The 26,893-nt window shown below is 36.3% G+C and overlaps 2 long non-coding RNA genes across 5 annotated transcripts in view; one reads left to right on the forward strand and one right to left on the reverse strand.

Moving 5' to 3' along the window:
- The window catches only part of LOC140689291 (uncharacterized), a 160,215-nt gene that overhangs the window by 19,130 nt on the left and 114,192 nt on the right, over positions 1-26,893 (forward strand). For both annotated transcript variants that reach the window (XR_012064191.1, XR_012064192.1), the window contains exon 3: positions 21,547-21,618. This is a non-coding gene — a long non-coding RNA (uncharacterized lncRNA). The remainder of the gene's footprint in view (positions 1-21,546; positions 21,619-26,893) is intronic.
- Positions 1,915-12,728, reverse strand: LOC140689290 (uncharacterized). 3 transcript variants are annotated; one of them, XR_012064189.1, is made up of 4 exons: positions 11,262-12,728; positions 8,283-8,367; positions 5,014-5,194; positions 1,915-2,739 (listed from the first exon to the last, which is right to left on the reverse strand). It is a non-coding gene; the product is annotated as an uncharacterized lncRNA (long non-coding RNA). The 3 variants fall into 3 exon arrangements; XR_012064190.1 differs by lacking the exon at positions 5,014-5,194 and having other exon boundaries at positions 8,283-8,363; XR_012064188.1 differs by lacking the exon at positions 5,014-5,194.

Below are 26,893 nucleotides of genomic sequence, written 5' to 3' on the forward strand. Positions count from 1 at the left end.
TGCCTCTCCTCCTGAAGGCATCTGTGTGAGTGAACCAGGCGAAAAGAGGAGAAGAATTGCACAACCAATGAACAGAATTGTGATAAATAACAAGTCATTTCAAGTCACTGAGTTGGGGTGATTTGTTATGCAGCAATAGACAACTGATACAGGTTTAAATTTTTTCAGATTAAAATGGGAGAGTCCACTTCTGTAAACCTGAAGCTAATAATTATTAATGGATTCTATTTCAGTGTCATTTCTGGTATTTCTAATGTGTGTGTGATCTTGTGATTGTGTATGTCTTAGGCTGAGGTCCCCCAGAAGCTGACTCTGAGAAGGATGCAGATGTGAGTTGTTTATTTGGGAGCACTAGTGGTTGAGTTGGAAGTGATACAAGGAAAAGAAGGAAGTCAATGAAAGTATATTATTGAACGTGTTTTTATTAGACGATTAGGTCTCAATTCTGCTGCAGAACTCTAGTGAATAGAGAGGATCTGACTTTCAGAGTTGTCCCAGCAGAGAGGTGAATAGCTAAGGTATCTATTCACCAAATCCCATCAATTTTTGATAGAGGGCTTCTGGCAGGTGAGGAGGTGAGGAGGGTGTCTGAACTCCTCAGTACTTCTGATCGGCCTTGTGCACTGCCTGAGTGGTCTTCTGTGATTAGAGAAATTCTTCACCAGTAGAGTCCCACAGCTCCTGTTTGGAAAAATTCGAGTTGACTTTTTATGAAGTATGAGTGCTTATGGATTTGAATGGGGTGCCAATAGTAACATTTGAATTTATTGTCAGTATCTGAATATTCTGAATATTAATATGTCAGTATATAAAGTGTCTATCTCAAATAGTAAATTATCAAGCTAGATATAACTTGTAGTGAAAAATCTCCTTGAATGCTCTATTTGTTGAAATTTTTAAAGTCCAGTGAAATATAAATGTATATTCATTATTGCAAAACTAAAATGCTGCAAATAAATTGTGATGATTTTGAAGTATATTAATTTTATGTTAAAATAATTATTAAGAACTTTAAAGTAATTAAAAATAAAATATTGGAATATAATATGAATATTGAGAGTGTTTTGGCTGGATAACTTGGAAAATATATTATTTTGGAGTCAAAAATGTGTGTAAAATTTAACACAAAATCAAATAATAGATTATATGATACTGTAATCCAAACTTATAAAATTATCAGGTGTTTTAGTGTTAAACAATGAACTGTTGAGAACTTTAATTTTTAGTTATTTGATTTCATATGTGGATTTTTTTAATGAAAAAGAAATCTTAGAATTATTCACAAATAAAAATAGATGATCAGCTTAGCTATCTAAAATTTTTAAGAGTTGGAAAGAGCTCAAAATCATTTTGTAAAACATCTAGGATATACATTTCTGATCCAAAAATAATAAAATTTCAAGGGCAGGAAGAAAAAGTTCTTTATTACTTTGAAATTCTAACAACCCATTGTTATATAAGTGTATATTCATTATTGTTAAAGTAAAACCTGCAAGTGTTAGAGGGAAAGGGTTATAGGAAAACACATATCAAAACACATTTTGTTCACTCAGTGCAAACTTCAAAACAACAGGCTTCACAAGAATGCTTTTAGGAGAAAATTTCTTATTGTTTTGAGTCTGTGGAGGTTTTATTTTGTTTAAGATGGAAAGGAAGAAAAGCTTAATCACTTTGTGGCAACTTACCATTAAGAGGCACTTTGCACCACAGAGCCAGCCAAATTGTTCCCTTCCCCAAAGCAACTGAAACTACACTTGTGTTTTGTATTGTTAAAGTGCATTTCAGTAACCAGGGGTGCAATCAGGCAGCTGACAGGGCTGAGAAATCATTGTTCCTGTACTATAATGTCAAATTTGTAACCTTGGTCACCAATGCAATTTGTAATAATCAAATAATAGTAATGACAATGAAACATTTACATCAAATTTTGGATTTATTTCTGCATTCCAGAGGTTCCTTTCATGATGGTGATGCAGCTCTATTTAGGCTGTGGTCCAATATTGATTTTAACTCTTTGTTTGCCCTTTGGCACTCAGGCAAAAAGTATATTACACACACCTCTACTCTGTGTGTGCATGTGTCTTGTGACAACTATTTATTTTCTTGGTACGTGTTGGCAACCACAAGTTAACTGATGTGGCTTCATCTAGTTTTCAGGTCTGTGTAAGGTGACATCCAGGTTAAAGGAGTAGTTCTGACGTGGGACATGTTGGTTCTTGTCCGTGTCCTCATAGTTCTGAAGACTGCACTTCAACATCAGGTGTTGGCAGGTTTGGTTTCTTCTGAGGCCATTCTCTGGTTTGTAGATGGCCGCCTGCTCACTATATCCTCATGTGGTTTCTTCTCTGTGAGAGCATGTCCATGAAGACTGTCTCCTTGTGTGTCCAAGTGTCTTTTCTTTGTAAGGACACCAGTCAGATTGGATTAGGACCCACCCTGATGGCCTCTTTTTAACTTAATTACCTCTTTAAAGGCTCTGTTTCCAAATATAAGTCACATTCTGAACTACTAGCGGTTAGAGCTTCAATATACATTTTTAGAGGATACAGTTCAGCCCACAACATTCTTATAGTTTCCCCTCAGATGTGGCATAGGTCACACCTGCTCAAATACCATTGGTCAGAGCAAGTCACTTGATAAGGTTAGGAATGTAATCCTCTGAGGATTATTGTAATTTCCAAAATCACCTGAGGATTTTCCAGGATGGGTCTGCAGATTTGTTGCAAAGGGTCTCTGACTCTGTGAACAAAGATTTTCCGTATATCATATTAGTAACACATGTTTCATGCAAATTTATTAGTAATTATAAAATAATTCAAGCATACAGAAAAATATAAGTATATAAAAAAGTAACACAAGACACTATCTGGTGCCTACCATCCAGGCTTAACACTATATCATATTTGCTATAGATCTCTCCCCCATATCTTAACACATTGCTGTCTTTGCTTCATCAAGTATCTGTTCACCTTTCCATCCCTCTGTACACCCATCATTCCACCATTAAAAAAAAATGCAGTTCAAAATAAGTTTAAGACATCAGTATGAAAATCACTAAATACTTCAGCATACAGATCATTACTAATGTTAGATATTTGTTTATGATTTTTTTTCTGATTTAAGATTTAAATAGAGTGAAATGCACAGATCTTAAGTGTTTGAGCCAGTGAATTTTGACCAATACATTAAACACTGTACCCAAAACCCTATCAAGATATAACCATCACCCCAGGAAGTCCCTTTACACTCCTTCATAGCCAGTCTTTACCTCATCTACCCAAGAGGCAACTGTTATTCTGAATTTTTCCATCATAGATTTTTGTTCGACTGTTCTAGAAATTCACATACATGGAACCATAGAGTATTTACTCATTTCAGGTTTCTTTTACTCAGCATAACACTTCTGAGATTTGGCTATCAGTTGTTCATTTCTTATTGTTGTGGAGTAGCATTCCTCTGTTTGAATGGACTGTGATTTGTTTGTCCATTTTTCTTGTTAATGGACACATGGCCTATTTCCTGTTCTTGACTATTTTGGGTCAATCTTAAGACTGTGGTGGACATTTGCTTTCATTTTTCTTGGAAAAATATCTAGAAGTTGATACCTAGAGTCACAGGGGAAGCATATGTTAAGTTTTCAAAGAAACTGCCAGAAATTTTCTCAAAGTGGCTGTACCATTTGATATCTCTACTAACAGGGTTTGAGAGTTCAGGTTGCTCCACATCCTTGCCAATGTTAGTGTTGTTAGTCTTTTTAGGTCATTCTGGTGGGTACATTGTGATATATAATTTTTTCTTTAATTTTTATTTCCCTGATGACAAATGATGTTTAATGGTTCTCATGTGCTTATTGTCCATTCCTGTATCTTCCTTTGTGAAGTCACTGTTGAAAACTTTTGCCCATTTGCACCTCTACTTGTAACAGAGGAGTTAAATCTTTTTTTGAATGCTGGTAAACTGAGTGAGATTTGATTTCTTTCTTCTCCAGTTTCTACTCCCCATGTGTGGGAAGTTATGCATCCTATTTTTAAATCACTAGAGGTTACACTATTGTGATACTGGCTCTGTGTATTTACAGACTACTGGTACAGCAGGCTATTTAAAAATAACTAAATACTGGTATTTTGTTGTTATATCATTATTTTTATATTTAAAAATCTATATGCTGAATCATGTATGTCTTGAGATATAATTGGAGAGCTGTATATTGAACTAGATTTTGAATCAACTCTATTTACACTTTTGTGAGAAGCACTATGACTCATACCCCTCTCCTGTTTAAATCTTTTAAAGATATATTATTAGCATGTTAATTATCATTTCCATAAAGATGCTTGAGGTCTGCTTTAGCTGCCATAACAAAATACCATAGACTTGGTGGCTAAAACATCAGGGATTTATTTTCTCACAGTTCTGGAGGCTACATGTCCAGAATCAAGTTCATCTGACATAGTTTCTAGTAAGATCTTTTTTCCTGGCCTGCAGATGGCCAGCCTCCTTCTGACTATGTTTTCACATGGCCTTTACTTGGGGTGCATGTGTTTGTGAGTGCAAGGGTTGGGCGGGTATATGGAGAGGTGGAAAGTTAGCACTCTAGTGTCCCTTTTTTAAGGACACTAATCCTGTAGGATCAGGGCCCACCCTTATGACCTCATTTAACCTTAATTATGTCCTTAGAAGCTAAGCCGTCATCTCCAAATACAGCCACACTGCAGGATAGGACATCAACATGTAAATTGGTGAGCAGTGGGTGGTGGTGGTGGTGGGTGGGCAAGCAGGACAGTCAGTCAGTCCATAACAAGGTTGTTAGTCATTTGTATTTACTGGAAAGGTCCATGACCAAGTCATTTTGGTATGAAATATATGTGAAAAGAAATAAAAAGGAAGATGTGATGGAGGGGTGAGGGGATGAGAGAAGAGGAGGGAGGGAAAGTCCCTGGCCCAGTTATTAGTCTTTCCCCTAGAGCCTGATCATTTTATTTATCAAGGGCCAATTTCCTTTGTTCAACTTACCTGATTTTTTTTTAATTCTAAGATCAAATCAGTTATTTTAAGAGCTGATTTTTAATTCCCCTTGGACAGTTTATTTTGCCCTGGAACGTACTTCCAAGTCATCCTTCCTGGAAAGACTCAAGGAGGAACAAAAGAGTTCCCTTAAGTGTAGAGGCTGGCTCTATTTCAGGTGGAACAGCATCTGAAAGTAGAGTGTGAATGATAACTGTATCTTATGCATTTATAAAATGTATAGAATACCAGTCTGTTGGCATTCAATACATTGCAGTGCAACAACAATTCTAATGTGTTTGTCTATCACCTCATGTGTGTTTCTGCAAAATATCTATTGTCCAGTTTTCATTATGTAATTGTGTATTTTTACTTTACAGAAATATTATAAAATATATTTATTCTTCTTCCTTGTTCTCTTCTTCTTTTTCTTCTCCTTCCTCCTCCTGTTCTTTTTCTTCTTCTTCTTCTTTCTCTTTTTTAACTGACACAGTGATAGTAATATCCATCCATTGGGTGATGACCTTTCCCACATTATACCTATATGTTCTCCCAGTGACAGACATCCTGATGACCTCCAACTCCCTGCCTCCACCACAGTTCCACAGTGATCATCCTCATATTCTGTCCCATTTGGGTGACAATGTCTTTCTTTGGGATATAGATCTGAGAGTGGAAATTCCGAGTCACAGAGGAGATGTCCACACAATGTGACTAAGTTGCGCCAGCTTTCACCCAGAATGGCTGCACCAGCCTTTCATTTACGCTAGCAGGGCTCAAGCATGCCTGTAACCCACCATCCCTTGGCATTAGTCAGCTTTCTAATATTTGTTATTCTACTCTGTGTCTGGTTATTGTCAAAAATTCATTGTTCTTAGAGTTTCATGAGCATAAAGCAAAAAGAAAAAGTCATTAAAAAGGAAAAGTATGGCAAAGCACCATGGTTTGTCTAAGTATTTAGCTTAAAAATACAATTTATAAGTTAGCTGATGGTCATACAGACACAAATGAATACGTTTATTGAATTGATAATGAAAGTGAAACGTTTTCCTGTAGAAAGTAAATATGGAATCAATAGATTGGTTAGACAATGAGGACTGACTTTGCCAGTTCAGTTATGTGGTGGATAGTGTCCATAAACTGAATGGGTTCAATTTGTGGTGCCAGGGTTTCAAGGAAAATATATTTTAAGCCACATGGTAAGACACAATTGTTTTATTAAAAACTAGCATTGCCAGAAGTATATTGAAAATAGCATATTTTGATTTTCTCAAACCTTTCTTGAGGATATTAGATTAAACAGGGTGCCGCTGTGTGAAAGACCTAGAGCCATTTAATAAGACTTGGTAAAACCTTTTTGGTATATTTCCCAGAAACTGAGAAAGTGAATGACTTTCATGACTGGATAACAAATCACTTCACAGGTCAGGTACTTTCCAATTCTTGGCTTTCAACAAAATTGAAGGAGGAAATAACTAAGTTGTCAGTTGAGAGACTATTAAAAATAATTTTAGATGATAGATCACTATATGAATTTTGCCATATAACTTGGAGGGAATTCAAGGAAATGGGTGATACGTAGTAGAAAAGCTTTTGCATACCATTCAACTTATTGTAAGAACAAATTTTCTCAGGATTTATGTCTATAAAAATGAAAAATAAGAATAGGTATGGTACTGAAAGCTGTCTTGTTCAAGAGACAAGTAATACTTTTCTACCGACGCATGAGCTAATTAATTGCAAAACACAATCTCTTTAAGAGATAGAGATAAACTTCCAAAAATTAAATTTTGACTTAATGAGTTTCAAAATTTTAACATATTTGCTTTTTTGTTTAATTGTGGACTTATAATTAGGATTCAAACAAAATTTCTTAATACTTCAAACTTAAGATCTTTGTTTTAAATTTGTATAAATGTTTTTGTTGTAGAATATGATAAGGTGACCTTTTAAGCATAAAAGTATATTATGCTAGGGTATTGTGTGTGTGTGTGTGTGTGTGTGAGTGTATGTGAAATGGAATAGGAAGTAGGTTCAAGGAGAAAGGGAAGGAGACAGAGTTTCCTAACTGTTAAGAAGATTTTTTTCATATGTATTTTAAACGTATGATGGCAAGTATCTATCATTATGGTATTAGATTTACAGGACATATTTAAAAAGATGATAGAACCATATTATTTTTAAAATCAATATTTACGATATACCAAAAATCACAGACATTGTACCTATTTAAACTTTTGATTTCAAAGAATGGAGGCATCAACTTAAATTTCCTACATTTTGTGAAGAATATAAGCATTTTGAAGATCACAAGACTAATTCACAGGAAGGAAGCAGAAAGGGCATTTAAAACCAGATTTTTGACTCCAAATTGCAACATTTCATATCTGTTATAATTCAATGAAAGGAGGATCGTATGGCAGTAGGAAGCATCTTTGTCTTAGTTATTTTCTTCATCAACCAATTCAGAATTCGAAGACAGGCAAGAGTAGAATTTACATGCCCAGAGATCTGGGGACGGACTGTCAGCCATAGATTGTATGCACGCTTCTTTCTGGCACAGTGCCTGCCACATGATACTAAGTATTAATAAAAGTTTGTAGAATGAATGGATAAGTATGTAGTATAGGGCTTTTTCCATTAATTAATAAAATTTCCTTAAATACAGGTATTTCACTTTATGACTGTGTTTTCAGATCTAGGATCAACTCAAGGATTACTGTAAACCTTGTTGTATTATAAGTTTTAAAAATGACAAAAAATAACCCAAACAAACAAATAGCAACAACAACAACAAAAATCCCTGGCACTGTTTTCTAGACTGGTGCCTATTTTAAAACCCAATCTGGTATCAGAATTAAAGGTAGTAAATTTAGTGATTAATAATATAAGACTAAATATATGTCCACCCTATATTCAGAACAGGGTCAACTCAGTCATTAAATAATTGAAGTCAGTGCATACTCCCAAAATAATTTAAAACATTTGCCTGTGTATTTACTATTCCTTGTCCTTCACTTCTTTTTATTCTTCTTCTTTTTCTTTTCTAAGGCAAACATAATGGGTTGAATTTTACCTACTTTAATTTCTCAGAACCTTTAGGAAAGTTTAGGGCATATATATAAAATATATATGTATATAATTTTTGAAAAGTAAGATATATTTAACTGGAGTTTTGATTTAATGACCTATATTTATGTGATTTGCAGTCTCTTCCAGGTATGATTAAATTATTGCTAGCCATCTGATTTTATATTGGTTTTCAGAAATATTCCTACCAGCCATTTTTCTGATTCCACTCAAGGTCATGTCTCGAAGGTTCCAGGAATAGTGTTGCATGCGATATTCATCTGTGGCATCTGGCTGGGGTGTATGAGGATAGAAGAGAAAATACAAAGTTTTAAATATATAGAGTCAGAAGCTCATCTATGGAATATTCTTCTGAATCTTATAGCTTGTATATGGAAGACACTGGGTACAGGTGTCCCTAAATTTGATGACATATTAAATATTTACATAAGATTACTAATAATGGGTTGTGAAACTAAAACTTTTCTAAATAATAAACTATCAACAATACAAATTTTGATCAACCCTGCTAGAGGAAAGTCTGATTTGTCTTTCTCTTCTCTCTGTGGACAATAATATTACAAAATTATGGTCAAATGAAGACTATGCAGCCAGAATTTGTAGGGAAAGAAGTATTATATAGATGTGCCAGGCAATTAATAAAAATAATATTTCAGTTTTCTCTATGTTTGTGATGTCTGTGGTGTTTGTCATCCTCTTAAAATTAGTAATTTGTTATTTCTTACTATAAATGAATGTTTTCTTTTATATCTTAGTGTTCACAATTTTGAATTTATTTTTCCTATAAAGAGTACCTAAATTATATATACTTCAGTCCTCATAAAACCTACATTTGCCCCTGGCCTTAGATATTATTTGGTATAAGACTTTTATTATGTGGACAAAAAAAAATAGGCTTAGAGAGACTTTCTTAGCTCTTGGAATCACCTATTAAAGACACAATTTAACAACAATCCAGGTCCCTGGACAATGAGTCAAATCTCTCACCATTCATTTATGGATAGAATCATTTAAGTTTTCTGTCTATGTGAACCTACACCTAGAATTTTAGCTGAGAAAACCGTATTGTAGAGTTTGAACTCTAGGACTCAACGTTTGCTGTAGATACGGAGATTGTACAGAAAAAAATGTAAGCACTTGTGCATGGATTTCCTAGAGAAAAAGGCATTTGTCAAAGTGACTAGAAATGAGGAGGGAACCACTTTAGGGTTCTGCTAATTCTTACCAGCCAGATAGTCCCAGAAATCTTGGCTATGAAACTCTGACATTGAGGTGCAAATTCAAATGCCGTTCAACAGTATTGCTGAATAAAGCAGGAAAGAGCCAGATAATGTGAGACTCGTTTGTTATTGATTAAAGTGATATGACGGTGTTCATATTTCCCAAGGCTGAATTTTCTCTGAATCATACACAAGGGAAACCAGAGGATGTTTCCGAGGCTGGAGAGCGAGAGGGAATTTCATTAACTCAGATCTGTCATTGCAATCTCACCACAAATGTGGTCTAGAAATCTGTTTTAATCAATTATATTCTGTGACTGTCTTTGCACAACTAAAATGAATATGTATTTGGGGACCTTCAATTACTAACATTGTGCAGAGGGCAAACAAAATATTGGTTTTGTTTTCCAATGAGACAAATACTTTGAATGTGAAAAGCAAATAAATCAGACTTTCTCATACTGATAAAGACTCACTGGACCATAATAGAATTTAAATCCATAAGCAGCAGTGATTTACTGAGGAGGATTACAGTAGCCGTCCTGAGGATATTAGACTGCCATTAAAGACATGCTTTCCAGGCTAAGCAGACTTTATAGGAAGGGTACTATACAGCCCTCTCAAATTTCAAAGGCAATTTGAAAGCACATTTAAATGCTAGGTCAGACACAGCCCCTGATGGAGGCAGGGCTGTCTAACATTTATTCCTTGTCTTTGAACTCAGGGAAAGAACTGGGCGTTCACTCTGTTTCTGTTGCTTTAAAGGCAACCGGTCCCTCTGAGTATCTCCTCCGAACACGTCTCCAGTGTTCTCTTGGTACTGAGAAGCCTCCTGTTCCATCCTCAGCTTGAGATTTTGTAAGAGCTGCTTTTGTTTGAACTCATAGAATCCCCTGTCCTCAGTGGGGAAATCAGAACAGTGAAAAGGAAAATAAAGCAAATCCTAGTAGAGGTGGTTAAAACATTACACTGATAAGGTGGAGTGGAAGCTACAAACTGGCTGGCTCTGGGAGACTCGAGATGGTGGATGTGTTGTTTGGTTTGCATATGATTTTTTAAGAAAAATTTGAACCAGTGTTTAAAAATCCTGAGTTTGACATAAAAAAGTGGATTTCTGGTTTCTCCAAAAATATTTGGGCAGTAGCCTGGGCACATCCTTATTAGTACTCTGGCTCCTCAGAGCTGCAGTTGCTAATTGGGTCAGACTTGCAAGAGCCTGTAAGGCAAAAGGGAGGGAGAGTTGCTGGAAGTTAAACAGTGTGGGATCCACATCACTGATCCAACTCTTTGAAGGAAAGAGGGAAGGAAGAAAGATTGCTTGGGGAGAAGAGCCTAAGACAACAAAACAGTTCTAAGTAAGTTCTGCAAGGCTAATGAAAGTCTTAGAAACTTGCCTGCCTGAGTCCCACAGCTCCCAATAAGGGCCTTGTGTGGCATCCCAGCAGTCAGCCAAGGCTGGGACCAGCCCTTAGGAGGCATCTAATGGATTATTGCTTCCGAGGTGCTTAGTTCATGAGCTCCCCCTGGCAGGGATCTGAGATGGGTGTGCTCATAAGCTCCCATACCTCCATTTACTGCAGTCTTCCCACTGCTTACTGTTTGTAAAGAAAGTGTGATTAGGATCCTGACAGTTTAATTCCCCCGTCCAGCTGTTCTCTTATTTCCCAGGCCATCGTTGGCATTTATTTGCATTTTGTTGCAAGCTGGAGAATTTTAAGGACATGGCGACTAGGTTCTTTTGTTCTTTAAGCTATGAAAAGCCAGAACAGGAACGAAAAAACAACAAACAATAAGCATTCAAACAAAACCCCAAGGGTTAAATTTATATTGTGATGAAAAGTTATTATGGTGATTGACAGATTTAGACTCATATTCATGCATTCAACAAATATTGAGTATTGACTATATATTGGGTGTGTAGAACATATGTGAGGGTTCTCAGGTTACCTTTGGAGAAGCTCTAGCCTTTTGGTTTGGAGAAATATCGAAGTATCAAAACATTTTTCCATGCACGTGATCAGTTTTTTCTTTCTTCTCAGTTGAGAGGTGTCCTAGGCCTGACTCCAGCAGGGCATTTTTTTGCTGAGCGCTTCCTTCGTTGGTGATGACATACAGTTTTATTTCCTTTCCATGTTTCTCAGGGAGCAGTTTCCCTCCTTATCATATCATTTTACATTGCTTTACCTCCCTTTTTAGGCACTGGCTTTGTTTTCAAACCTTCTACATCCTTCCACATTACATCAAATAACTGACAGTTGGTGGGAGCCTGGCTGTATGAAGGTTTGTTGGTGGTCCCAGGGGAATCTCTGGAACAGCCTGGTATTTATGGCTGTGGCTTCAGTTAATCCATGTGGTGCCAGCATTGTAGGAAACAGAGAAGAAAGGTATGGTGACTCTGCTCCTGAATCCAGAGGGGCAGAAGACAAAATTCACATCTTGCAAGTCACCTTGAATGTCCTTAATATCACTTCAAATTGTAAATGTGTTTCAATTTCTAAATATGAATTTTGAGCCCAGAAAATAATCAAAATATGGAATTTCATTTAATGTTCATTTTTTCCCTTTCTAGCTGGAGCACGCTTGTGTCTGGCAGCTTGCGTTGGGAGTGAGGGCCTGGTCACTTTCTTTTCTACCTTTAGCCCACTAACTAGCTGATACTCTTGCCCATCTAAATAAGGAGTGTAGGGAGGGAGGAAGAGACAAGGAAACTGAATTAACTCTTGAATTACGCTATCACAATATAACTTTGCCCTCTCTGGCCTTACAGATGTATGAAGTGTGCCCCTACTTTCTGTCTCTCTCTCTTCGCTTCTGTGGGCTCACGTATGTCGCTCCTTCTGAAGTCCTCCAGCCGCAGCTCCTCCATTCCCAGGGCGATGCCCACTCTTTGGTTGCATCCTTACAGTCCTTGGTTCTCCAGGGGACCTCGCCACAGGTACTTTCAATTTTAGAAACCCATATGCCTTCTAGAAGACCCTCCTGGGCAGAACTTCAGGCTGCTCTTCTCTCCCTCAAGGTTGTAGTCCATGGGGAGTATGCAGCATTTCCAGACCACTTCTCAAAGGCAAGTGCAGTTTCTTTCCAGACGCACCTGACCAAAGCTTGGCTGGTAATGTAGCTTGCCCACCCACCTATCCTGCTCTCCAGCCTTCCAGTCAGGAGTCTGGTCTCAGCCCCTCATGCCTACTAAACTCGCCTGAAGCTCTGCAGGGAGACCTGGTGAGTCTCCTCTTGAACGCCAAAAGTGAAATGGTGGCTCCTGTGTGATGCAGAGATGGGGGCAGCTCTGTTTAAATCTTCTCTCTTCACTCTCTGGAACTTTTATGTACTTGGTTTGAGACAGGTGTCATTTGTGCAGGGGCCAAGGTTTGAGGAACCAGTTTAAAACAGTCATGTTGAACGTTTCCTGTTCAGTCTGGGACTTTGGAATGTTGTATCTACTGATCTCGGTGTCCCCATGGAAACGTCAGTGATGTATTCATGATGCCACCTATAGAGCATTTGCTGTGCTAGTAATCTTCTCTTCTCAGTTTTCTCATTTATAATTTTGGTATAATAATATTAGCCTTGTGAGAAATAGATAAATAAAAGACAGGAAACACCAACCACAATATCTAGCCCGCAGGAAGAATTTAAAAAAACTTAATTCCCTTCCTCCCACTCTTCCACCCTACCCTACTTAAATAAAAAGGCATTGTATTTTGTGATACTGAAGAGAAACTTGGGGCCAAAGTTATTTTATAAGAATTGTCAAAATTGGTCTTTGAATCATGATTCAGTGATACCTTTCCAACAGATTAGTCTGTTAAAAAAATATTCAGTGTATGGCTATATAGTGTCACGTAGATGTGTGCCTTTTCTAATTGCAGCGTTGCTTAGTAATTATCAACAAAATGCAGTGAAGATTTCAGCAAAGAAGTGAGAATTTGAGCACAAACCTAATTTTTTTCAACCTATTGTTGTTTCCACCAAATCACAAATTTATTTTTAAGCACATGAATAGTCACAACACTAGTCAGATGATGGTCAGCTACAGTAGACTTCTATTTTATGCAGACTGGAAAAAGTAATGTTTATAAATATTTATGAAGAATAGTGGGGGCTTTTTTCCACTTCCATTATATCTGGGTCTGTTTTTCCTAGTACTACTCGAGATGAATATTTTCATGACAATTAATCTTTTTCATGATCTAAAACTGAATAATAGTACATGAATTGCTACTTGTTTTTTTTTTCTTTTTGTGTAACTACAAACATAGAAAGATTCTGTTTTACACTAGGGAAAGCAAGAATTATTCTGTTTGCAGGAGTGTACACTTTTATATTTATATCCAGAATAGGAAAAAAAAGATGGAACAGCTGTTTCATTGAATTAGTTTCTTCTCAGTCATTTACTGTATTAATCCTTGGCCTTTTCAATATCTCCTTTTATATTCCAAAAGCGTGTAACTTTCTTATTTGACTGTTTCCTTATGTTACATTTTGATGTGGCCAAGCTGATGAATTACAAATGAAGTTCACAAAAAAATTTATTGCTTCAAAGAGTATTACTTTATTTCAGATCGAGACACACCAATGAATGTCCCCTTCCCCCCTCCCCCCTGTGGACGTCTAAGAGCTCATTGCTGCTTCTCCTTTGCATTTAATTTTAGCATAAAGAATAATGACTTGCATTATAAGACTCTGAGGGCTTCTCCAACTTGTTCTTGATTCTAGACAGTTAGTTTTTCAGTTTAATTTAAGGGTGCTTTAATCCTTATACTTTAGCACTGTAGAAATCAAGACCTTGTAAGCTGACTGATTTGAAAAGGATAGATTTCAAAATGTATTGAGGATACATATCCACACTTGACTAGAAAACCCAAAGTTGAAATTTAAAGAGAGACGATCAACAAAAGGAAATGTGGAACGTGTTCATATGTCAGTAAAATATAATCTACTTAGTCAATACTTTGAGTCAAGCCAGATGATTGACTAAAATAAATAAAATATTTTTTTTGCATCATAAAAATGTGAAGTTTAACTTGGGATATAAAAACCTAGCTCAATATTGTTGTATTTATAAATTTGCCAGAACAGCAGGTTAATTTTTCTTTTGTGGTGTGGGGTGGGGGAGTAAGAAAAAGAAGCATTAATTCATTTGCAATTTAGTACAATTCCACCATCTTTTTATTGAACATCTGTAGTAAAGGTGTACAAAATGTACACCTTTTGCTAATCACTGGAGTTGAGTAATGTTTAAATCAAATAATTTATGACTGTTCATCTGTTAATGGGCACTTAGGTTGCTTCCGTATCTTGGCAATTGTAAATAATGCCGCTATGAACATTGGAGTGCATGTGTCTTTTTGAATTAGTGTTTTTGTTTCTTTTGAATATATTCCCAGGAGTGGAGTTGCTGTATCATTTTAGTTTTTTTAAAAACTATATTTAGTTTTTTGAGAAACTGTCATACTATTTTCCTTAATGGTTACACCAATTTGCATTCCCAACAGTGTACAAGAGTTCCCTTTTCTCCACATCCTCATCAACATTTGTTATTTGTGTTCTTTTTGATGATAGCCATCCTTACAGATGTGAGATGATGTCTCATTGTGGTTTTGATTTGCCTTTCCCTGATGATTAGCAATGTTGAGCATCTTTTCATGTGCCTTTTGGCCATCTGCATTTCCTCTTTGGAAAAATATCTATTCAGTTCTGCCCAAGTTTAATCAGATTCTTTTTTCTTTTTTGATGTTGAGTTGTATGAGCTGTTTATATATGTTGGATGTTAATCTGGTGGGACACTTTTTAACCCATGCTAATAACTAAAATTCTTATACTCTGAGTAAGCACAGAACGAAAAGTAGAGGCAGACATTAAAATAAGTCTACAGACCTTATCTAAAAATTACCAGCAAGAAAACTAAATATGAAAATTCTGCCTACTCCTGGGAGATACTATAGGATAAAAATGTGACAATCTTGGAACCAAAGCTACACTCTTATAGTCACACCTAATACTGCTCTAGAGAAGCATACATGGAACATTTAGCAGTGGTCTGGAGTCTGGAACTCTGGCTTTGTTCAAATTGAACCTTCTGTCAACAGAAGGTGAGTGAGTCATTTTTCATACAGATGCTATTAAACAATTATTTGCATCTGTAACACTCTGGATTATGATGATTTAATAGAAAATGGAATCATGGGGATTCTATTTAATATCTGTTCTCAACCAGGTAGAAATGTCTTCAGGAAAGGCTTAGTTTCCTCTGAGCCTTAACTGGTCCTAAGACCAAAAATAGGAGAAGTCAAGAGGCAAGAAACATTAAAAGGCCTTGTTGAACAAGCTTTGTTGGCCCTCTTTTTTGTTGTTGTTGTCAGCCCTCTTTATTATGTTTTAATTGGCTGCTTTGCTGGAGTCAGTTGAAATTTCCTTATAAGCCCAGTTACAGTTTATCATTTGCCTGTCTATCCATATATGTGAGCCTGTACCTCTTTCCAAGCCTGAGAGGAATGAATTGGTGGGGATTCTCTTTTCCCCACCAGATTTATTGAGATATATTTGACAAATAAAATTGTAATATGTTTAAAGTGTGTATGCTGATAATTGGATAATCATATACATTGTGAAATGATTCCCATGATCAAGTTAATTAACACATCCACCACCTCACATAGTTACCTTCTTTTTGTTTTTGTTTTTGGTAGGAATGCTTAGGATCTGCTCTCTCAGCAAATTTCAAGTGTACAAGACAGTATTATCAATATAGTCACCATGTTATGCATTAGATTCTCAGGACTTATTCACCTTATAACTGAAAGTTTGTACCCTTTAACTATCTTCCCATTTCTTTCAACCTCTAGCCCCTGGCAACCACCATTTTATGCTCTGTTCCTGTGAGTTAGACTGTTCTTGTTTTGTTTTGTTTTTTAGATTCCACTTATAAGTGATACCATTATGGTATTTGTCTTTGGCTTATTTCATTTAAAATAGTGCTCTCAAGGTTTATCCCGTTGTCACAAATAGCAGAATCTTCTCCTTTTTAAAGGCTGAATAATATTCCATATATTCCGTATCTATCCATATGCACATATATTTACATTTTAAAAATCCATTCATCCATCAGTGGACATTTAGATTGTTTCCATATCTTGGCTAATGTGAATAATGCTACAATGAATGTGAAAGTGCAGATGTATCTTTAGGTAAGGATTTATCTTCAAGATAAAGGATTGTTTCCTTTGGATAAATATGAAGAAGTGCGATTGCTTTACGACATGGTAGTTCTATTAATTTTTTGAGGAAACTCCATACTATTTTCCATAAGGTAAAGATTCCTTTTGATTCGTTGCTATAGAGTCAGTGGGATCAGGCAAAAGCCAACTAAATTATATTAAGGAAAAAAAATCTGTAGTCAGTCTCAGCTACCTGTGTGTGTGTGTGTGTGTGTGTGTGTGTGTGTGTCTGAAAGACAGAGAGAATTCCATGACATTGTAGGCATAGTAAGATTGACAGGTGGTCTCTGAGGCTACTTAGATGATTTGCTTGGACATCAGTAGCCTGAACTTAATTCTCTCTGTTAGACATTTAACTTGAATCTGGAATAACCATAGACTCTATAGGTATTTTAGGGATTTCCAAAGCAAAATACTGAGATACATTTCTTCTTTGCATTAAATCCTGGTTTCTGCCTGCTAGAAGTGAAAAAAGGCAATCATGTCCAACCCAGAGCACAGTGCATTTAAAGCCTCTCCGTATATGCCCTAGCAGCTAGGAGGAAGGTGAAACATGGATTCAGTGTTTGGGACCCAGATGCTGGGTTGTCCGTTTCCAGCTTGGTGACTGTGGGCTCTGCCAGCTGGGCTAGAGGGCCAGGCTTTGGTGCACTGAGTCTGAGTTTTGGTCAGGGGCAGCACTTTCCTTTTTGGTTCTTGAGGCTATTAACAGATGCTCTGGAGCTTTGTAGGGAACCCATTCATTTTTCTTGTTTTACTGTCTTGTTTGTACTTACAGTTTAAAATCCAAACTGGTCCTGAGAAAGGGTACCCATTGATATGAAAATCAGTATCCCCTTTCTGCCTCTCTCCCCATTTTGTCCTCTCCAGATACATCTTTCGAGTATTTTCACTGATTCTTTAGTAATTAGTGTTTACCTTTGTATCTCTATATAATTTGAATATCACTTCTTGAAGTTTTACAGTTTTAGGGATTAGTGACTGGTGTTCCCACCATGGAAGATGAGGACTTAGCCTTACTTTCTCCCCCTACATTCTTCATATGTGTACTTTCTCTTGCCTTCCTATCTACCTGCCTCTTAATTAATTATGTTTTATTTTAGTCAATTCAATAGTTAGTATTTGTGTTTTATGATATTAAAATAATACCCAGACTGAACTTGGGTTTGATATCCTCTGTGTGTTTAATAATACTTGCATAATTTTAGGAACCTTCTGAAGTGAGAGATCAAGGCATAATTTTCTGCATTATAGTCTATGGTAACTTTTTTTCATCCTCTGAACACATTTTTGTTTTTCCCAAAGTTTTTTTTTGTTGTTGTTGGTTTATGAATTTGTTTGTTTGTTTAGTTTTCTGTCTACTCAGCACAGTGCAACCCCAAATTAAACACTTCAGTTCTACCAGTTTGCGCTCTTAATGGAATTTCTCCCAGAGCATTCTTTCTGCCCTAGTCTGACTGGTTGTTCCTCAGCCTGATTCACAGCTCTCTTCACATTTCATTGTCCCTCAGTGGTTTCCTTCATTTCCTTCCTGTGTTGGGTTTTTACCTGTAGTGGTCGTCTTGACTGACTCTTTATCTCCTAGTTGATCACTTCCAGATGTGTCTCTGACCCAGTTCTCAGGCTCACAGTGTTGACTCCAAGATTAGAAAATCCTGTTTCAAGATGATTGAATGACTTCCCAAAATAATCACTTGGGGAGGCATTCCAAAATATTCTGCCAGGGGCATGCTAGCCCTTTTAAAAGGGATTTTCCTGTATTCCTTGGAGAAAAGGGATGTCATGTGTGTTGTATTATATGATGCTGAAGATGTAAGATGGATTTTTCTGTGGGAAATGAGTGACTTATCACTGAAGGTGCTCAAAGAGCTTGAATAACATCTATGATATTCCAGTGTTTTTATATGAGGGTAGAATAATCAAAGTTTAAAATCCCTTCTAAAGTCTATGCATCTATGAGACTATGACTTTTGATGAGAATTTTCCTTAAATTTGCATACTTAAACATTGGCTTTGTTATGATATGATGACCTTATGCTGTGGTTGGAGTAATCAACTAGTTACTTGGTCCTATGTGGCCCACTTCTGTGTCCACTTTATGTACCACTCTGTCCCTAGTGGTTAACATTTGTGATTGCACATATAGGTTGTTCAAGAAATATTTACAGAGGGAAGAAATGAAAAAGGAAAGGGGAGGAGAGGGGAGGTGAGAGGAAGGCAAAGGAAGAGAAGGGCTCAGAATGTTAAAGCAGTCCAGAAAAATAGCAGTGATAACAGTTGTGGTGAGCTGTAGTGTTTCATTGTAATTTTGGCTGAAGGTAAGGTCATTCCGAGGTCATGAGGTTCAGTATCAACTTTAGACAGTTCAGTGAGGGCATTCTTCCTGGGTTCTCCTCCCACCAAACATATTTTAACCCACATTGAGATGGAAAAGCAGGCAAACCCCAACATTACCATTGTAATGAGCATTTAGCGCCTCTTCATCTAGCTTTTTATTTTATAGATGAGATAATTGAACTCGAAGAGTTTAAGTGCCTTGGTCTGATAAACCAGGGCTCAGAAGGTGAGTGCCATAGGCCATTTGTTCCCATAACATGAAATTTTTCTACTGTTTTGTCTCCATTGTCTTTTAAGGACAGTTTTGCAGGGAAAAGAATAAAAGAATTCTCAAGATAATCTGAGGGCTGTGTGCTGTATGGGACCCTGACTTCATGACAGTGGAAGTGATGAGAATAAAGCTAATGAGAGTTTGCTTTGTGTTCTGTTGTCATGTGATTCTTCTAAGCACCAGCTGGTAGCTGGTATCCAGCCCCGCCTCTTCCTCTGCCTGGAACCCTAGAATGCCTTTATAAATTGTGGCCTTGGAGAAGTTAGAGTTGGGACTTTCAGGCCAATAAGCTGTTAACACCATTCCAATTTTGAGGGGAAAGTGTGAAAGAGGAAGGGGAAATCCTTTTCATTCTCAGAATAAATCAGTAGATGCCAATGATGTATTTGAGGTAATTTCTTCCCCTGTCTGTGAAGAGTAAGTCAGTGTGTACCCACATTGGAGTAGGAGAGAAGGTGAGAAGGAATGAGGAAAAAGTGATTTGGGCTTTTAGGGATGACCTTGATAATGATGTCTATATAGGGGATTTTATAGTGAGTATAATATACCTGGGCATGTTGTTATTCCATAATATTCCCAGACATTTTATAAGGTGTGTTAATAAAAGAACCCCAGATTTTTGAGAATTTAACTCTCTAGAATAGCCTAAATTTGACAAAATTCTGAGTGTTACTTATTGAGAATTGGATCTTCAAAATTTTAAGCAGTTATATTTGGGTTTCCCCTAATTTTCCCAGACTTGCAAAACTTGTCTGCATGCACGTTATGGCAAAATAAAACTTTGACTTGGATAAATTAAACCAAGAAATCCCCATGATACTTTATTTCATTGTATTTACTGTGTTAACTTTCTGTGAAAGTTCCCTTCATTTATCAAGTGTTAATTGGAGGGATTTTATTGTTGTTAGTTGGCCATGACCCATAGTAAATGTAAAAGAAAATATTGTTAATAACTTTTTGTAGAGTATCCAGTTTGGCCAATTTGGCCATAGGTTCTTTAAGGTCTGTTTTTTTCTCCTGCCTTTCATATCTTGACCAAGAACATCATCATCTCTTTTCTATTTTTCAAACTTGGAATTTGACTCTTCCTTAGGCTACATCTGGTTGCTTTTTTAGTCTTGTTATTTTTTTGGTTTTCCTAAATAAAGGAGCCGTATTAATTCCGTCCCTTCTAACTCCTTTGTTTCTGTTCTTGTCTAAAGCCTTGTTTACTCAAGCCTAGGGCTGTTTGATGGTATCTTAAACACAGTCTGTATTTAGGCTTTCCTATCCCATCATCTCTGAGTCTTATATCAGTGTGACTGTGAGGAGGTGCTATAGATTACAGTGGCTGAGGGCGTCAGTTGTGCCTCAGCTCAGCTGTATGCCCTTGGCAGATTATTTAATTTCTCTGTGCCTCTGTTTCATAATCTCTAAAATGGAGGCAATCACAGTGACTACCTCTAATGTTGTTAGGATAATTGAATTTATACACAGAAAACACTAAAAATAGTACCCAAAATGTGTTCACTATGTGCTAGCTATTATCACATTTCAGTTCTTGTCTCACCATGTGTTTTTCTCTCTCCCCAGCATTTTTAAGCTTGCATTTAATGGACATCAACTATGTGACAGGGACTCTGTTAAGCATGTTTATATTGTTTCATTCATCTATTACTCTTATAATATGACTATTATTAGCCTCAAATTGCAGATTAGGAATTGATGCTTCAGGAAGTTAAATCACAAACTAAAAGTCCCACAGCTAGCAAGGGATACATTTAGGATTGGCACACAAATCTCCTGGACTCGAGAGCCCATGCACCTGTCTTAACAGGCTGCTCCGCCTCTAAGGTGAGCTCTGGCCAATGTGGCCATTAGTAAAATGGCCATAATATTGTCTTCAACAGAGGACTGTGTGAAAATTAAATAATGTCATTAAGTGTTTATTCCAAAGGCGTCAAATAATAGCTCCTCAATAACTATTGTTACTCATATTATACACTATTACTATTATTCCATGAATGTTTTCAGTAATAGAAGTAAACTATTATTAACATTAAACATTGTATTAATCACTCCTTTTTCAATTTTTTCTTAATCACATCAACTTACTCTCCTAGCTTAACTTTAAAATGATTTCAGCAAGCTACTTACCTTACCCCCTCTCAGAAAAATTCATTGGTAGTTCTTGTTCAGAACTGTGTTAAGACCACAAACTAATTTCAGAAGAGGTGATGTCTTTATAGCAGTTTTCTTATCAAGGGACATAGAATGTCTTGAAATAGTAAGAAGTGTTTCTAATTCTTTTGTTCTTTTATGATCTCAATCAAATTTGAGAGATCTCTTTATTATAGGCTGTATATATTTTCTTCATATGTTTTAAGTATTTGATGTTTTGATTCCTATCTTTGCTTCATTTTTTTAGGTTCTGTTATTTTACTAGTCTTGTGTATGTACTTCGATAGTCTACCATTTCTCCTGCTCTGTAACTGCACAGGTAAGGAGTCAGATGTTCAAGGGTTTCACTGTACTTCACAGAATGGTTCATTTATTTTCAATAGTATGTGTTATATACTTATATTTTTCTTACATTTATGTGCGCTCATCCATGAGGTCACATGCTGTTATCTCTGTTTGGCTTATGAGGATGTACATATTTGAGTATCACATCGAAAGGAAAACTTTTCCAAACGTTGTCTTTGGTTATAATAAATCCAGGATACTGGATTTCTTTGATTGGATACTGGGAAGGCTCTGTGGAGGTGGTATGCTTTGAACTTGGTCAGAGGAAACTGATAGACTGTTTTTTTTTTCTTTTTAAAGCTCCCCAGGTTTCCCTGTATTAATGTCCTATTTTAGAGTACCCTGGGAATTTTTGAGAAAAAAAAGATATCTTATACAATAGGCACTGGCAAAAAACCCTAAAGAATGAAAAGTCCTTCCTCTTCCCAAGAATATAGAGGAAATTAAGATACTTTTAAAAACATTTTCATAATTGGTTTTCCATATTATGGAGCTAATAGGTATGATTATAATTTGTATCCAGACATAATTTCTATTCATTGGTGATAATAACTTCAGCCTTTATTATTTCAAATTTCTTTGTTTTTTTTTTTTGACAAATTACATACATGTTAGGACAAGTTAACTATCTGAGAAAAAAATAAAACTAATTTCTATTTCTTATGTTTCATCAAGATAAGTTATAAATGAAGTATGTATTTAAATATTTAAGACATAAAATTATAAAATTAAAATGAATGAATATTTGAATATTCTTAAATTGGGTCAGGACTTCTTACGTTTAACACAAAAACCAAAACCCATAGGAGGAAATGCTGATAGGTTTGACTACATCAAAAATTTAAACTTGTAGATTGGTAATTTCAGAAATATGGTGTATAGGTAATATTTTCTGTACAGGATGCATAAAAATTCTTAATAAAACATTTAAAAAATCTTTTAGAAGCACAACTTAGATGGTAAGAAAATAAGGGAGTTCTTCAGAGGCAAAAACCACTTGAAAGAATCCAAAAAGGTAATCAAGCACTGAAGTGCATAGTTCCCTGGTGGCATTTGTTGATAGTTGCTGGTTCCTGATAGTTTGGAGATTTTGATTTTTTTAAAAAATTTTATTAAAGTGTAGTTGATTTGCAAAGTTAGTTTCAAGTGTACAGCAGTGACTCAAAACTGATAGACTGTCATAAAGAGGAAATATCTTGAAGTAAGACAGAGAGAGAGGGAGAAGCAGAGAGAGAAAGGAAGTGAGAGACACTAAAACAGCATATGATTATGAATAGTTGAAAAGGCGTAGGCTGTTAGTATAAACATTTTATGTAGTTAAACTCATGCCTTAGGGAAAAGATGGAAAGTGGGGTTCTTGGGTCAACACAGAACAGCTGATTGAGAGTATCTTGACGTCTGTGTTGTATAGGTTTCTGGGGCAAAGTCTGGGCACCATGGGAAAGATATCAAAGTTGGGCTTTAGAGGGATGAGTTTTGGCTTATTTGCTACATATTCCTCTCAATAATTTCTAGGAGTTGATTGAAAACTGTAAGCAAGTTCCCTGGGGATAAAGCCAAATTGTGGGTGTCCAAAAGAGGAAGGTGGTTTATAAAGAAGAAAGCTAAATTAACCACATGTGAGAGAAAAAAATTTACCTTTGGTACTATTTTGCCTAAACTGGCTAATATATTTCTAATATTGGTGGTATCTGTCGAAAGTATGATTAGTTTTGCCACTCAGACTTCTCTTATGGCTAATATTCTGTTAGGAAGAGAATATTCTCCTTCTCCTCTGTATCTCTCAGGCCTGTCTTGTAGCAGAGCACTGCCTGGCAGTGGCATGTCCTGAATGTCATACTGGCTAGAAACTTAAGTCCATTTTAAATTAACTTGTTCTTCAGGGCTTGCTCCAGTTTTAGATCTATGAAATGAGAGATTTCTCTCACATAAACTTGGTGGCCTTGCTCTTTTCTTAAATTCTGAAAGTCAGACTCTTATTTTTAGAGTACACTTTTGCTTACTGAGAAGGAAATCTTATGTCTGTGAGATTGTCTAGGAACTGATTCAGTAACTCAGGCTCTGGGTATTTGATAAGAGTCTATGCAGTAATGAGATAATTTTCAAATTTGTATTTTTCATGGGAAAGTATTTCTGTCTCACGTAGCTTTCCAAAATGATTGCCACACAAATTCTGAATGTTATATATGCGATTTTTGTTTGATTTGCACTTTTAAAATATAGTTTGTTCATGGTGAAATTAGTGTATAGAAGATATTTCAGGATATGTTGAGATGGAAAATTACATGTTTGGTTTCTTCTGCTAAAAACTGTATTTGAAAAGAATATTTTGAAAGGAATGAGTATTTTTCAGTTTACTTTGTATGCCAGTCTCTGTGATTATATAATTCAAGAGTACATAGTAGGTTCCCAATAGATGTTATTTTTTTTAAATCAGTAGATGAAGAATGGATTTCCTTTTCACTAGGATTAGCCATCCAAATGTTGGAACTTTTATTTAGTATTTCCATCACAGCTGAGATTTTTTTTTCTTGATTCCCATGATAGAGAAGATGAGTTACAGTAGGAATGAGAAAATATGGCTGAAACATTGCCATGGATCTGAGAAAGTCTTCAAGATTTTATGCTGACTGGGGTTGGTCCTAGATAATAAGCCTTCAGGGACACGTTTGACTTGAATTTTAAGGCAAGGTGGAAAACTTACAGAAGAGATACTCGTCACACAATCAAGACTTAGAGAGAGATTAAGGGAGGGTGGGAGGGATTGCTTGTCCTGTTTCAGAAGTTACCATGAGACCAATGGACATTTCCAGAATCAGCTTGCTTGTCATCAACATGTGGTTTAAAATTCAGTACTATCTTTATATTTTGTATCCTAAGGTATTTGAAAGTTTGAGGGTTAAGTAGTTTTTTCTGAGATAGAGAGTGAAGAGTAAAGAGGGTTGGTGACACATTCTTGATGGTTCTGTATAATCTGGGTGACAGTATAATTTATCACATAAAACAGGAAGCTTCTGTGAATGAAAGAGATTATTATTAATAATTAAGCCTGGAAAACAGGTATAAACCTAGACTTTCCCAGACATAGCAAGACATATGGTCACCCTATGTACAGATTGTTTTCAGGGTGTTAGAAAGTGAAATCCTAGATTTGGCTTCTTCCACATCTCTTCTCCCTTAGTGCACCCCAATGTGTTATCTATGGTTAAAACACTGGACATTTTTCAGTAGTAATCTTAAAAAAGAAACTTAGTGTTTCCCTAGTTTTTGGCATCAGGATCTCTTTACACTTTAAATTTTTTGAGGACCTCAAAAAACTTTATTGATGTGGGTTGTCTCTATTGATGTTTACTATACTAGAAGTTAAAACAGAGAAACTTAAAAATTATCTATTCACACATTTAAAGATAACAGTAAGACTACCACTTTTATAAAGATGGAGTACAGATCCTTTTCCCTATTTCTCCCTCTAAGTACAACTGAAAACCCTAGCCACCATATATACACCAGAAGACTGAAAGTTGAGGAGAAGTCTGGTCAGCTTGGTACCTCAGAATCCAAGGAATTACATATTGGTGCATTTCCTGGGTTTTCTTTTTGCCTCATGTATTCAGATACTGGATACTGGAGAAGCCACAACCCAGACATGCCAATGGACACACACACACACACGCACACGCACACGCACACGCACACGCACACGCACACACACACCCCTACTCTAATAGAAACCTATTCTCTGTAGCCAAAAGACCAGGAAAAGGATTACCTAGTAAGATGAAAAGGTGACCACAGTCAACAGACAATCCATTCCAACCAAACACCACAGAAAAAAATTGTCTCCAATCTATCCCTGCTAGTAGAGGTCAAACGAAGAGCCTAGACTTCTACCTTTACCAGGATGTAAGGATGCATCCCAACCAGCCACTGCAGTGATGTCAAAGAAGGCTGAGTGTGGAGCAAGTCCTGACTTTCACTAATGTTCACCTCTAACAAGGGTCCTCATCAATGCACACCACATGGAGAGCTTAGAATTTCACCCCACATAAAGTAACAAAACACCCCTGACCCCATGAGGGTGGTGTCAGAATTTTCATGGAGAGTCAGAGCTCACACCACTGTTTAACAGTAATAAGGCCATTCTCTCCCCTTCTCCCTACCAGTGAAAGTGGATGTCACATATGGAGTAGTACTGAGGAGCTCCTCTCCCTCCACTTTAGACGGTATCAGCAGAGACCCAGTAGGGAGCCTGGAAAATGTCAGCATAAGTAGACTTGGATAAGTTATGAATATAACACTTAGAACAACCATTAAAAAAAGTGATGCAGAGAGATACACACAACATGATAGAGAAGTTAAAATGGAATTCTAAAACATGTTCTAATAACCTACAGGAAAATAGGAAAAAGAAATAGAGAAAGGACAGAGAGGTAAAAAACCAAAAAAAAAAAAAACTTGCAGACTTAAACCATAATATATCAATATGTTAAATGTAGTGAATGGTCTAAGTATATAAGTTAAAAGAGAGATTGGCAGAGTGGATTAATAAAGATTCAATTATATCCTGTCTACAAGAAAACCACTTCAAATATAATAATATAGATAGGTTAAAATAAAAGGATGGAAAAGATGTACTATGTAAACATTAATCAAAAGAAAACAGGAATGACTGTATTAATATTAGATAAAGTAGACTTCAGAGCAAAGAAATTGCTAGGGACAGAAGGGACATTGTGTAATAATGAAGGGTTGTCTCACAGAGATGACATAGCAATCCTTAATGTGTATGCACCAACTAACGTGAAATATGTGAAAACTGTGTGAAGCAAAAACTGATAGAATGGAAAGAAGGAATAGACAAATCCACAGTTATGGTTGGAGTCAACACTTCTCCCTCAACAAAGGACAACTATTGGGCAGAAAATTAGTGAGAAAGTAGAGTAACCCAGTATTACTACAGATCAACAGGATCAACTTGACGTTTATAGAACACTGCATATGACAACATTGCACATGACAGCAGCACTACACGTTCAAGTACCCATGGACAATACACTGAGATAGGACATATCTTGTGCCATTCAAAACAATCAACAAATTAAAAATAAGTTAAATCGTACAGAGTCTGTTCTGTGACCACAATAGAATCAAAGTAGAAAATAATAACAGAAAAGTAACAGGTAAATCTACAAATACTTGGAAACTAAACACAAGGTTTAAAAATAATTCATAGGCTAAAGAGAAAGTCT

The sequence above is a fragment of the Vicugna pacos genome, chromosome 25 (genome assembly GCF_048564905.1).
Source record: "Vicugna pacos chromosome 25, VicPac4, whole genome shotgun sequence".
NCBI lineage: Eukaryota > Metazoa > Chordata > Mammalia > Artiodactyla > Camelidae > Vicugna > Vicugna pacos.